The 12,363-nt window shown below is 42.4% G+C and overlaps 1 protein-coding gene across 1 annotated transcript in view; it reads right to left on the bottom strand.

Annotated features, from left to right (window-relative positions):
* The window catches only part of LOC137143063 (regulating synaptic membrane exocytosis protein 1), a 259,921-nt gene that overhangs the window by 33,072 nt on the left and 214,486 nt on the right, over positions 1 to 12,363 (bottom strand). The window lies entirely within an intron of this gene.

Here is a 12,363-nt window from a genome sequence, read left to right as displayed (position 1 = left end):
TCATTTACGACAATAGTAGTTTTGCCATGGACTTCAGTGTAGGATGAGACCCAATACCATCCCGGGAAGCTTCAAGCCCCAAGAATGTTTTCCTCAGTTTAATATATTTTTATGTTATATAAATGTAGCTGATCTCATGGAGTTTTTCAGTCCCCCGCACATCCAAATGATCTCTTTGTTTTACATTTTAAGACAAATATACCATTTAAAAAAAATAAAAACCTCTTCTTAAAGGAAAACCGCAGCCATGTTGCTCAGGCCATGAGACTAAAATAAGGGAAGCAGCCCTTATAATCGATTCACAGTCTTTAAAAAAATATTTAAAAAAAGGTTTTAAATGAAAAAAAAAGAGCCATTTCTGATCCCTATACTGAAAGTGCTATTTTTAGAAGAACTAGGAATTTCTCTTTCTCTCTGAGGACCCAACTCTGTGTATGTCTGGCTTGGGAGTGAGAGAATGACATGTAATAGAGAGGAAGAGCAAACATTTTAAAAGTACCAACATCTTTTAACTATTTTTTTAAAGGAACTTGAGGCTTCATAGCTCAGTGCCTGCGCAGAACTGAACGTGTGTGTGCATGTGTATCGTATAGCAAACTACACAGCTCAGCTGTGACTGCTTTCTTTCACTGATAGCCTCTGTCTTTGTAGAGGGAGGAGACTTTTGTTTAATTTATTATATAATCATCCTCAGCTTCATGCAGAATTTTACCCAGAGCTAAATCCTGCTCACAACGACTTCAGTGGGACCACTCACTGAGAACGACAACTAGGGTTTGGCACCGTGGCCAGTGCAAATCCTTAACACGCTGTATTTAAATACATATCCTGATATGTTTTCACTGAGATGGAGATTATGTGTAGCAGTATACATCAGGGACAGCACTTATACAATATTCATAAAACTTCCTATTTCTATATGGCATACTGCGATGGGGTATGCATCCCACACCAGCCTCAATAGGGTTAACAAAGACCTGAGAGGTTAATTAGATTACCTGGGGTCACCTGCCAGAGGAAGGGCCAGGGTTAATGAAGAGTGAAGCCCAGCTGGGGAAGGGCTGGGACAGCACTATAAAGCTAAGAGTCTGAAGATGGGGAGGGTGTAAGAGAAAGGAGGCAGCCCCCTTTGTGCTTTCATTGACCCTACCATCCCTCTGGCAGGTGATCCCAGGTAACTTAATTGGCCTCTCAGGTCCTTGTTAAACCAATCAGGGCTGTGTGGGATGCACACATCATCGCATATACCCAAAAGATAAAATAAGTTTTGTGTTAAACAGGCTCATGTGTGCTAAATGTTTAAACTATATAACAAACCAGACAGTTGTTACTCCATTAACATGCTTTAAATTTGTCATATATTGCATTCTATTAATTCCTGCCTCACAACAATAAACTACACAGTCGTCAGCAATGAGCCTGAAATCCTCATATACCTTTCTAGAGTGCTTGCTAGGCAAAGACAGACAGCAAATATACAGTGAAGTGACTCCCATCCTGCTTTCCTGCTCAATGCAACAGGAAGGGTAATTATACTTGTCCTGTTCAGGTAGCTTTCAGAAGCTACTCAGGGAAACTGTGAGCTATTATTTTGATGGCAGTAATGACAATCTGAACAAAAAGACCTTGTAAAAAGTGAGACCATCTCTGTGTAAGCAGATGATAGCAAAGAAGATGACATAACAATTTCAACCTCTCTTTGTTCTAAAGCACAAACCATTACCTGCAAAAATGACCAATAGAGTGTATAGAGTATAAACACTAGAATGAGACTTCCATTGCTACTTTAGATACTAGATGCCCAATTCCCATTAATTTGAATGAGAATTTAGTGTCCAAACAAATACCTTGGGTGGCATTGAAACACTACGTTTAGGTTTGCATTATGTCAATATCTGAGGTTTTCCTTCACAGTACAACAAAGTGACCAGACTGAAGATTTTAAGGATCTTTCTGTGAGGAACTGTGATTCAGACTGTAATTAACAAATGGTGTCAATATCACAAAAATAGGACAAGTAATGAAGTACAAGTAGCACTACTTGCTCATGAATAGCTTATATTTAAACTAACTCTTTACAGTGCAGAGAGTAATCTACTTCAGCACATTATAAATTGAAGTCCTTCCTGATAAACAAAGTATTTCAGTTTAAATCTCTGAATAGCTCCTAATTACACACACACACACACTTTCACTAAGCAAATATCAGAAAATAAAATAATGGTATAAAAGTAAAAAATGACCCAAGATGAAATGCACAGATTGCACTAGATATCACTGGCCGACAGGTGTGTTTTATTGATGTAAGTTGCAGGTATTAAACACCTACATTTCCTTTGCCACAAATGCAAATTCCTGTAGGGTTGATTCTGTCCTTCAGCCCAAGTTGAGTTCTGTGCAGGTAGATATTTCACATGAGAACTTAAAAATCACAATTTTACTGGACGGACATTTGAGAACCCACGGCACTTTTTGCTTAGAGTGTGTTGTCCTTAGCTAAGGATACTTTCTCCCTGCATTGATGAATAATATGTTGAGCACCATCTGATGACTGCCCTCCCTCTCAAAGCTGGCAGTAATTCAGTGGTTCTGCATATATAAGTTATGACATGCTTTGGGGTCCTTTAAGATAAATGAATCCCAAAGCACTTTTATCAGGCAATTACATTTACAAGAGGAAGAATGTTCTTATGGTTAGAATACATGGAATTGGGAGTCAGGATGTCTGGTTTCTACTCTTGGGTTTGCTGCAGACTGTATGACCTTTGGCAAGTCATTTTATGCACCTCAATTTCTCCATCAGCAAAATGTGGATAATAATACTTACCCTTCCTTTGTAAAGTGCTTTGAGACCTATGAATGAAAATCCCTATATGAAAGCAAAGTACCATTATTTATTATATGATGATGATGATGATGATTATAATACTTAAAGAGCTATGTGATCCTCAAAGGGCAGGTACTATGTAATTTTAGAAATGTTGTTTTAGAAAATATCAAATAAATTTCACTACAAAGCAACATTCAAAAGTACATATTTGCATACACTGTGCATAGTTACTAGCAGTGACTGTTTCAGTTAAGGCTGAAAAATGGCTATCCAAATTGCTGTCAGTGTGAGGTCAAGAAGGAAAATAAGACTTCACATGGCTAGCAGAAAAACAATCTAATGTGGTTGCTACTTCAATGTAACAGCCATATCAAGTGTCAAACCCTTGAAGACACCTAAATCAACTGCACTCAGTCCCCAATCCCTCAAGACAAAATCTTTTAGCTACCCCTTTCCTGACATCTATTTTTTATATCTTTATATTTTATAATTACACAATCCAACCAATCAAAAACTCTTTGACTAACCAGAAACTCTTTTACTGTACGTATAAATACTCTGCGTAACAATAAAATGACAAGAAGTCTGTTGTTTATCCATGATAAAGAAGAATGAAAACACACCAGAAAGGAAAGATGGGGTCTTGTGGTTAAGACAACAGACTAAAACTCAGGAGATCAGTGTTTAATTCCCTGCTCAGTCACAGCCATCAGAGCCAGTCTTGTAAATCCGTGTCTGAGCTCTGCACTTGTGAAATACTGATAATATTTCCTTACCCAGCTAGGGTGTTGTGACGACAGATACTCTGGTGATGGGTGCCACACAAGTACAGATACAAAGGCCTGGTCTATAGTAACCATCTTGCATCAACTTACTTTTGCAAGTGTCCACGCCTAAAATTTGTTTCCCGTTGATGTAAGCTCTCCTTTTCACCAGCGTAGTAACACCACCTCCTCGAAGAGCATTGAGCTATAGTTAATGTACTGAGGGCAACACTGTACAAAAATAGACAATGTATTACTTATGTCAATTCTAACAGTCTTGCAGCGGCTATGCTGCAATGCCTGACACTGACCGCTTTGGTCACAATTGTGAACTCCACTGCCCAGGAGATTGAAGCGCCTTGCCCACAATTTAAAGCCCCACAATTTTTTGAAATGTCTTATCCTGATTGTCCAGCCTGGCGAGCAAACCTAGCAGGTCTCCACTGTTGTTGCAATTGCCCCACTGACCATGCCAACTACATGCTCCAAACATGCTGTGGCCTGGACTAGACAAGAGTTATTGGATCTTCTGGACCTTTGGGGAGAAGAGGCTGTGCAAACACAGCTATGGACCAGCCATAGAAACACAGACATCTACAAGCAGATTGCATGGAGGATGCAGGAGAAGGGGTACAACAGGGATCAGTAGCAGCGCTGCATGAAAGTGAAGGAACTGTTGCCAGTGGATCAGAAGGCCAGGGAGGCCAACAGTCAATCCAGTGCTGAGTCACAGACCTGCAGATTTTACAAAGAGCTGCATGACATACTTGGTGGAGACACCACCATCCTGGATAACTCCAAGAAACCCCAGTCACAGGCGAACAGCAAGGATTAGGAGTACGTGGAAGAGGCAGAGGATGGGAACATGCGACTGCGGGGAGGAGGTCTAGCTATGCTGCAAACTAGGACCTGTTTGAGACTCCACAGCAGTCCAGTCAGTCTCAACTGTTGAGCATGGGTGAGCCAGATGCAGAGAAAGGAACCTCAGATGCGTAAATTTATTTCCTATTACAGTATTTCCCAACATGGCAGGACACAGCTATTGAGTTTTCATTAATGTACTCATACTAGAAGAAGTAGCAGTGCAACAAAGGAGCAAGAGTTGTTACCTGCTTTTCATTATCCCGTAGAATTAGGTGGGGTGGGGAGGCAGTTTTTTTTTTTGTCCCTTGAATCTTCCTGAGAGATCTTAATGACACCTTCATGGTACTCTGCAATCCTCTCCCAAAGGTTTCTAGGGATGGCAGCCTTATTTCTTCCTCTCTGGCAGGACACCATCCCATGCCAGTCAGCGATAACTTCTGCAGGTGCCATTACAGTAAACAAGCTAGCAGCATACAGGCCCAAGTGGTTTCAGGATGCCAGCAGCCGAGTGTTTTCTGTGTATTTGTTACCCTCTGGAGTGAGATATCAGCTAAAATCACCACTGCTGGTGGAAACCAGTGCCAGTAGTAAGTGCCATTGCTCACTTTCCTGTACCCAAGCAATTCCCTCCTCCTTTCCTGCACACTGGCGGGACATCCTCACCATAGCTGGAGTTGTGAGTGGCTCTGTGCACAAGCACTCTGAAGCAGAAGTGCCAATAAGCATGTCTTTGTGTAAACCTTTAGGGGAACAAGGAAAAGGAGTTCTGAATCTTAGCTTTTGCCTTCTGTTATGACTATACTGACAATAGTAACTCTGTGGGTTTTATCTGCAGCCTTGAGGAGTTCCCCCTCCACTTCTTCAGAACTCTTGAGCAGATGAGAAGAAAGAAGGGATTTATATGGTCAGAGAGATCCTGCAAACCAGTGCTGCATCAGACTGTGAACATAGGGCCGGAAGGATGCATACTGCAGCTCTGTGGAGAAGTAAAGAGCAGACAGGATAAAGGCCCTGGAATTTGAGAGGGAGATGCACCAGGACGTAATGGGGCCTCTCAATCAGCAAACACAGATGCTGCAGACTCTTGTGGACCTACAGGTTCAATAATACTGGGCTCATCTTCCTTTGCAGTCCATGGAGACTCCAATATAACACTTCGCTACACCTCCTTTAACATTTCACATGATTTCAGGGGCCACACACTTACCCCTGCCACTCCACACCTTAATACCATCCAGAGTTTCACATACCCTGACCTGTGAGAGCCATAGTTGATGTATCTGTAACTAAAATGGACATAAATGGTCCTTTCTCATCTTTAACCTTTGCTCCATACATTTATTAGGTTTTTCATGTATTTGCTTTTAACTTTCCCAGAATTTTTTTTGAAGTGTTTTTGTTACTCAATACAATTCTACCGTTTTGAAAATAATTAATCTTTATTAGTTTCCAGTGTATGATGCAGAATGTCTGACGGTAGTGAAGCATTCTTTATTTTTTTTGTAACTGGGATACAACTTATAGGATCAGTGACAACTACAGTGTAATAATCATAAATGTACAGCAAGCACCACAAAATTAATAGGTGCATTATCAGTGTCATATTCATAGATGTGCATCAAGTACCACACAGTTCCTAATAGATATCCACACTGCAAGGCGAGGGAGAGCACCATATACCACAATGCATTACACAACAATGAAGTTAAACATAAAACTCTTTTTAAGCCTCCCTGAGCCGTATAGCTCTGTGTTGAGCTCTTCTGATAGCCCTTGTTCAACTCAGCAGGCAGTCTCTCCATCTCTGGCCTCCACTCCAATGGCAACTTCCTCCCACCCCCTTTCCTTCACAGATATTAGGGAGGACACAGCACACAGCTAGAACCATTGGAATATTTTTTCTCACTGAGGTCCAATCTTGTGAGTAAACAACGTCAGCAATCCTACAATCTACCAAAAGCACATTCAGCTGTCATTCGGTACCTGCTGAGCTGGTAGTTCCTTGATGCTGATGAGATTGCTGGTGTACGGCTTCAAAAGTCAGGGGAGCAAGGAGTAGGCTGGGTCCCTCAGGATCACTGTTGGCATTTCAACATCACCTATGGTAATCCACCAGCTGGGAAAGAAAGGCCCTACTTGAAGCTTTCTGAACAGTCCTGTGTTCTTAAAGATGGGAGCATCATGCACCTTTCCTAACCAGCCAACACTGGTCAGAGAAGTGTCCCCAATGATCCACCAGTGTCTGCATAACCATAGAAAAAAGTGTTGATGTATTCTGGGGCAAGGTGTTCTGATGCCAAAATAGGGATATGTGTTCTGTCTATTGCTCCACCACAGTTCAGGAACCCCATTACTGCAAATCCAACCATTATGCCCTGCACATTGCTGAGAGTCAAAGTCCTGCATAGCAGGAGAAGATTCATGTCCCTGAAGACTTGCATGGCAATGGTGCCCAGTTCCAAAATGATTTCCCACTGACAGGTAGCAATCTGGCATTGCAAGTTTCCACAGGGCAATTGCCAATCGCTTTTCCACTGTCCGTGTAGCTCTCATTCCAATGTCCATACATTGGAAGGTTGGGGTGAGATTGGCACACAGATCCAGGAATGTGGCCTTGCTCATCTGAAAGTTCAGCAGTTGCTGCTCATCATCCCAACCCTGCATTATGATGCAATTCCACCAGTCAGTGCTCGTTTCTTGAGCCCAGAAGCAGTGCTCCACCATTTGCATCTGCTCCATAGATGCCACCAGCCATCTTGAATTAGTTCTTGCTATGTCTCACAGCAATCTGACCTCCAGGAAATTGTCATTTTTCCTGTGGTTCTTCTCGTGGCTCTGCAAATACCGGAGGATTGTGCACTCTGTGCTTGCAATGCTCATGATAATAGTGCAGAGGTGTGCAAGCTCCATACTTCTGTCAGAAATGGAGGACAGTGACAAGTCCCACACATGATCATGGGCTTTTCAAAATAGGACCAAAAATTATGGGACTAAGATGGCATAATGAGGTGGAGAAAGTTGCATGATGGAAACTTGACTCTGCAGTCCCAGTCACCCCTGTGCGATTTGTTTCTGCCCCACCATGCATTGCCAAAATGTCCCAAAATAGAGTGTGCTGGACAGAGGCAAGTTGAACACTGGGATACCTACCCATGGTGTGCCACACTGTGCATCAAAACAAGCACTCCTGGTGTGTAAGCAGAGCACAGACGCAAGAAGCCAAGTATGGATGCACACAAGCAATATACTAACTGCACTGCATTTATGCTGATGTGACTTGCATCCACAAAAGTTTGTAGTGTAGACATGCCCAAAGTAAGAGACAAGTGAGGAGAGCCATAAGGAAGATCAGCAGGTTTCAAACTTGCCGCACCAAAATGGCATTATTTCCACTTCTTGTTGGGACCAGTCATTGAATTTGACAGGAGATTCGAGTTTTCCTTCTTCATCTCTTGGGCCAACTTAAGTGCATTTTGTCTGAGTGCTTTTTCCTCTTTCTTTAATAAAAGAATATTGCAAAATACATACCCAAATTACATTAACGTAATATTATAGATGCACTGTTCAAATAAAAAAGTCAAGAAATCCAAAAGTGAAGGTTCCTACAGTGACACTAAGCTGGCCATCGTTATTTTGTATAGCATACAACACCAAGCACGCTGCCAGCACTAAGTGAATAATACCATCCTAAACTGAATAACTCTCTCAGATAATCATTAGAAAATTGAACTCATATTGAGCAATTTCCATCTTCTAGAATTTGACAATATTCTCCGTAAAGAACGGCTCATAATGCTGGTTAACGTGACCTGAACAAGAGTTCTGTGTAAGCTTGAAAGCTAGTCTCACTTATCAGCAGAAGTTGGTCCAATAAAAGATATTACTTCACCCATCTTGTCTCTCTTTTGTTCCAACAAAAGAAGCTGTCGGTAAATTAATTAATTAATTAAAATTAATTCAATTCTGTATTCAATTAATTGAATATAGAACAAAAGACAATCACCAGATGAGAGTCACTTTTGGTCACTACTAACCTGGTCTATATTTAAACCAATGAACTACAGATTAAAGGCTTCTTATCCTACCACCTTTTTCATGAGACTGAGGTGTCTACTGCCTGAGTATAAATGTTATAAGGCAGAGGTTTTCAAGTACCTGTGGGTACTTCAGAGTATTGTAGGGGGTACGCAAGAGGATTGAGGTGACTGCTGCAGGTCCCGCACTTTGGGGGGCCCCACTCCAGAGCCAGCGGGAGGCAGGCAGCTACAGTCTGCCTCCTGGCTGGAAGCAGGGACTAGTCAGGAGGCGGGTGGCTGCAGCCTGCCTCCCAGCTGCACACTGGACCGGGTGGGAGGTGGGCAGTTGTGTACCACTAGGGCCAGACCCAGGCTCTGCTGCCCCACGCAGGAGGAGGTAAGTGACGTGTCACCCCCCTTCCCCCCCCACATGTACAGACCCCCCCCCTCCCTGAAGCAGCTGGGGGTGGTGGCATCTTGTGGGAGCCAGGGACCCTTCCTGCCCTGCACGTGGGGGGGGGGGGGGCGGCGTGTGAGGCCTGGGGGGAGAGGGGAACCAAATGCAAGTTTGGCCCCCAGGCACCAGAGACCCAGGGTATACCACTGGAGCTGGGCGGGAAAACCATGAAGGGGTACTTCATGTGAAATCTTGAGACCGTAGGGGTATAGTTTCTAAAGAAAGGTTGAAAACCCCTGTTATAAGGGTTTTTGCAGTGCAAACGATCAATGCATATATATATTACAATATACACACACACAAATATATGAAATGTAAATGTTATGCATTCATTAAGAAGCTGAAGTTTGGAAAACTGAATATATTGTTTAATCACGTACAGCTAGATTCTCCCGCTCTTATTCATACTTTACTCCATGAGCAGGCCCAATGAAATGAGTGGGACTAATATTAGGGTAAAGTACTCCTTCACACAAACAAAATGGGTAGATCTTGCCCATAATTTTCATAATTTTTAATGGTTTTACTTATGAAAATATTATCCGAAATTTAGAATAATCACAACACAGAAAAAAATCCCTTTTTAGAGACAGCTCCACTACAGTGAAAAGGAGTAATGAAGAAATGCTGAGAGTCCAGTTACTACTTGCCAGAAATACTCTGAGGTTTAAATGTGTAATCTGAACTCTGCTACTGTGCAGGAAAATGGGAAACAAAACCTGCTGCAACCGCAGAGCTTGTTTATTATGTGACAAGCTGCAGTTTCAAGAAAGCATCAATTTTGCACTGTGAAAGTTCATATTGTAAAAAGCACTTAGTACAGTAAACTCCAAAATGTATCTAATAAACGACCAGTTTGTGCCTCTTGCTTGGGCAGCAATTTGAGGGAGGGAGAAAAAGCAATGACTGTCCTCTTAGTTGTTTCAGCCGAATCACTTAATCTAGCCTGAGTTATTAGGTCTAAAATGGGGATAATACTTCCCTTCCTCACAGGGGCAAGGAGAAATCCATTACATGATTGTGAGGCACTCAAACACTGCAGTGATGAGGGACACATAAGTACCTATATCTAGTGAGATAGAAGAATGGACCATAATGTATGCTTATAGAGTATCTCCCAACATGTAAAGTGGTGACGCGGGACACTGGGGGGAGGTCCACACACATGGGTGTTGCAGAGCAAACTCACCCCACAGCAGTTGCTTCTGTGGCTCCTGGCCCGCAAGTCTCGCTGGGTTTGCCTCCCCATTCTGGCCATTGCAACCTGGCCCCTGGCACACAGGGTTGCAGCTTTGCTTCCGTTTGGCTCAGGGCCCCCCTGACAAGGGCAGGGAGGCAGCTGGGCCAAATTTGAGTGTTGCAACCTGACATGCACAGTTGCAAAGCCGCTCACTCAAGTTTGGCCCAGCCATCCTACTGTCAGGGTGGCCAAACCAAATCTGAGCAGAGTTGTGACTCTGTGCACCAGGGACAGGTTGCAACACTGAAACCCAGACAGCCCCATGGACAGGCACCACTTCAGCTGGGACAGGGAGTTTTGTAGGTCAAAGCGGGACAGTCCCATGAAACTTGGGACTATTGGGAGAACTGTCATAGGCAGATGGGAACTGGATTTATTTATAAAAATAGATAAGCCCCTCAAGATGCTTTCTCTAATGTATTCCTTTTTCTTTTATCAATTTGTAACAAAGTGCTATTATGTAACCAGAAAAGGCCAATTCCATTGCACATTTACCTTGTCAGTTTATTTTCAGTACTTGGGCTTGAACATCTTCCTTTGTTAATGTCACAGTGACTTTTCAGTTAAACTAACAAGAGAAGAATGGGTTGCTATTGAAATCTCTCCCCACAACCCTGGCCCCAAGAGAGAGATGAGATGGGCAGGAGAGGAGATGGACATTGGAGGAGCATTCTTAATGAGAGTGATGATTGAAGTTTATCTACTTTCATATATAAATCCTAGATCACATCTGAACATAACTCTCTGTTTCAGGCTGGCTGCAGACTCAGAGGGAGATGACGGTTTCTGTCTACATTCAACCAAAGAGCTATAAATAGACTCCTGGGTCAGTCAGTGGGGAGGTGAAAGCAAAACAAATCAAAACAGCGGCACCAGGGGTCCTCCCCTGGGAAAAACTGAACAACAGGTACAATGAAAAAGATTTTCAGATATTATAAACAAGTCAGTAAAAATGGTAGTCTATTCTGCACTATCTGGAATCCTGTGCCAGGGGTGCCAGTGTGGCAAATTATGTTCTGTTCTAATACTAGGATACACACACCAAAACTACAGGGCCCCAAGTGCATTTAGTATTCCCCAAAGACACAAAAAACATATAAAAATATTCAAAATCATTCAACATCAATGCTGTCAAAACACTATTTAAAACCACATCAGTCTATCCTGATCTCTGTAAACAGCTGTGCTCACCTCCTATCCTTAGCCATGTTTCCCTCGTCCTGCACAATTCACAAAAACAAACAAACTAAACCATAATGACAGTTGCCTCCCCTAGCTGTAGCCCTTGATTCCTCTCTGCGCTCCTTGTCAGACCAAGTTCTGAGGCTGTGAGCCATCAAGAAGGGACTAACAGAGAAGACAGCAGCACAGCAGAGCACACCAGCCTTGAGGCTAGAGAAGCACGTTTTACCTTATCCATACTGACAACCTGGGGAAGCCGTGTCTCACAATGCCTTCTGCTAGCGACTGACCAGCCTTTTTTTTCTTTTTGGGTGAAACCAAAAATTTGAATCCAGCAAAACTAGCAGGAGAATCCTAAATTCTTGGATCGCTGGCATATGTGGATTTCTACTGTACCACCGTCACATTCACAGCTTCGATTGTCTCTGCTTCTCAGAAAAATCTTCAGTCCAGAAGTTTGGTTTCTGACACATCAGTACTTATGCAGATACTATGCAATATAATCTGGTAATTTTTCCAAGAGAAAAAATTACCACCAAGGCAGTAAAAATATTGAACAGTGAAGGGCCAAGAACCAATTCATGCAGGGGTTCTGCAGGGGGTTGGTACTTGGCCTTATGCTATTTAACATTTTTATAAACGACCCAGAAGAAAACATAATATAATCAATAATAAAGTTTGCAGATGACACAAAAATTGGGGGAGTGCTAAATAATAAAGAGGACAGGTCACTGATACAGAGTTATGTGGATGACTTGATAAACTGGATTGCACATAAATAATATGTGTTTTAATATAGTTGAATGTAACTGTAGATATTTAGGAACAATGAATGTAGGCCTACCTACACAATGGGGTACTCTATCCCAGGGAGAAGTGACTCTGAAAAAAATATGAGGGTCATGGTGAATAATCAGCTGAATCATAGTGGATAATCAGCTGAATATGAACACAGTGCAACACTGTAGTCAAAAGGCTAATGGGAAACTTGGGTGCATAAATAGAGGAAT

This window comes from Emydura macquarii, unplaced genomic scaffold (assembly GCF_026122565.2).
Source record: "Emydura macquarii macquarii isolate MOO-44397 ecotype Brisbane River unplaced genomic scaffold, CSIRO-AGI_Emac_v2 contig_3295, whole genome shotgun sequence".
In the NCBI taxonomy this organism is placed as follows: Eukaryota; Metazoa; Chordata; order Testudines; family Chelidae; genus Emydura; species Emydura macquarii.
Note: the sequence above shows the minus strand (reverse complement) of the source record. Positions and strands in the feature narration are given on the sequence as shown.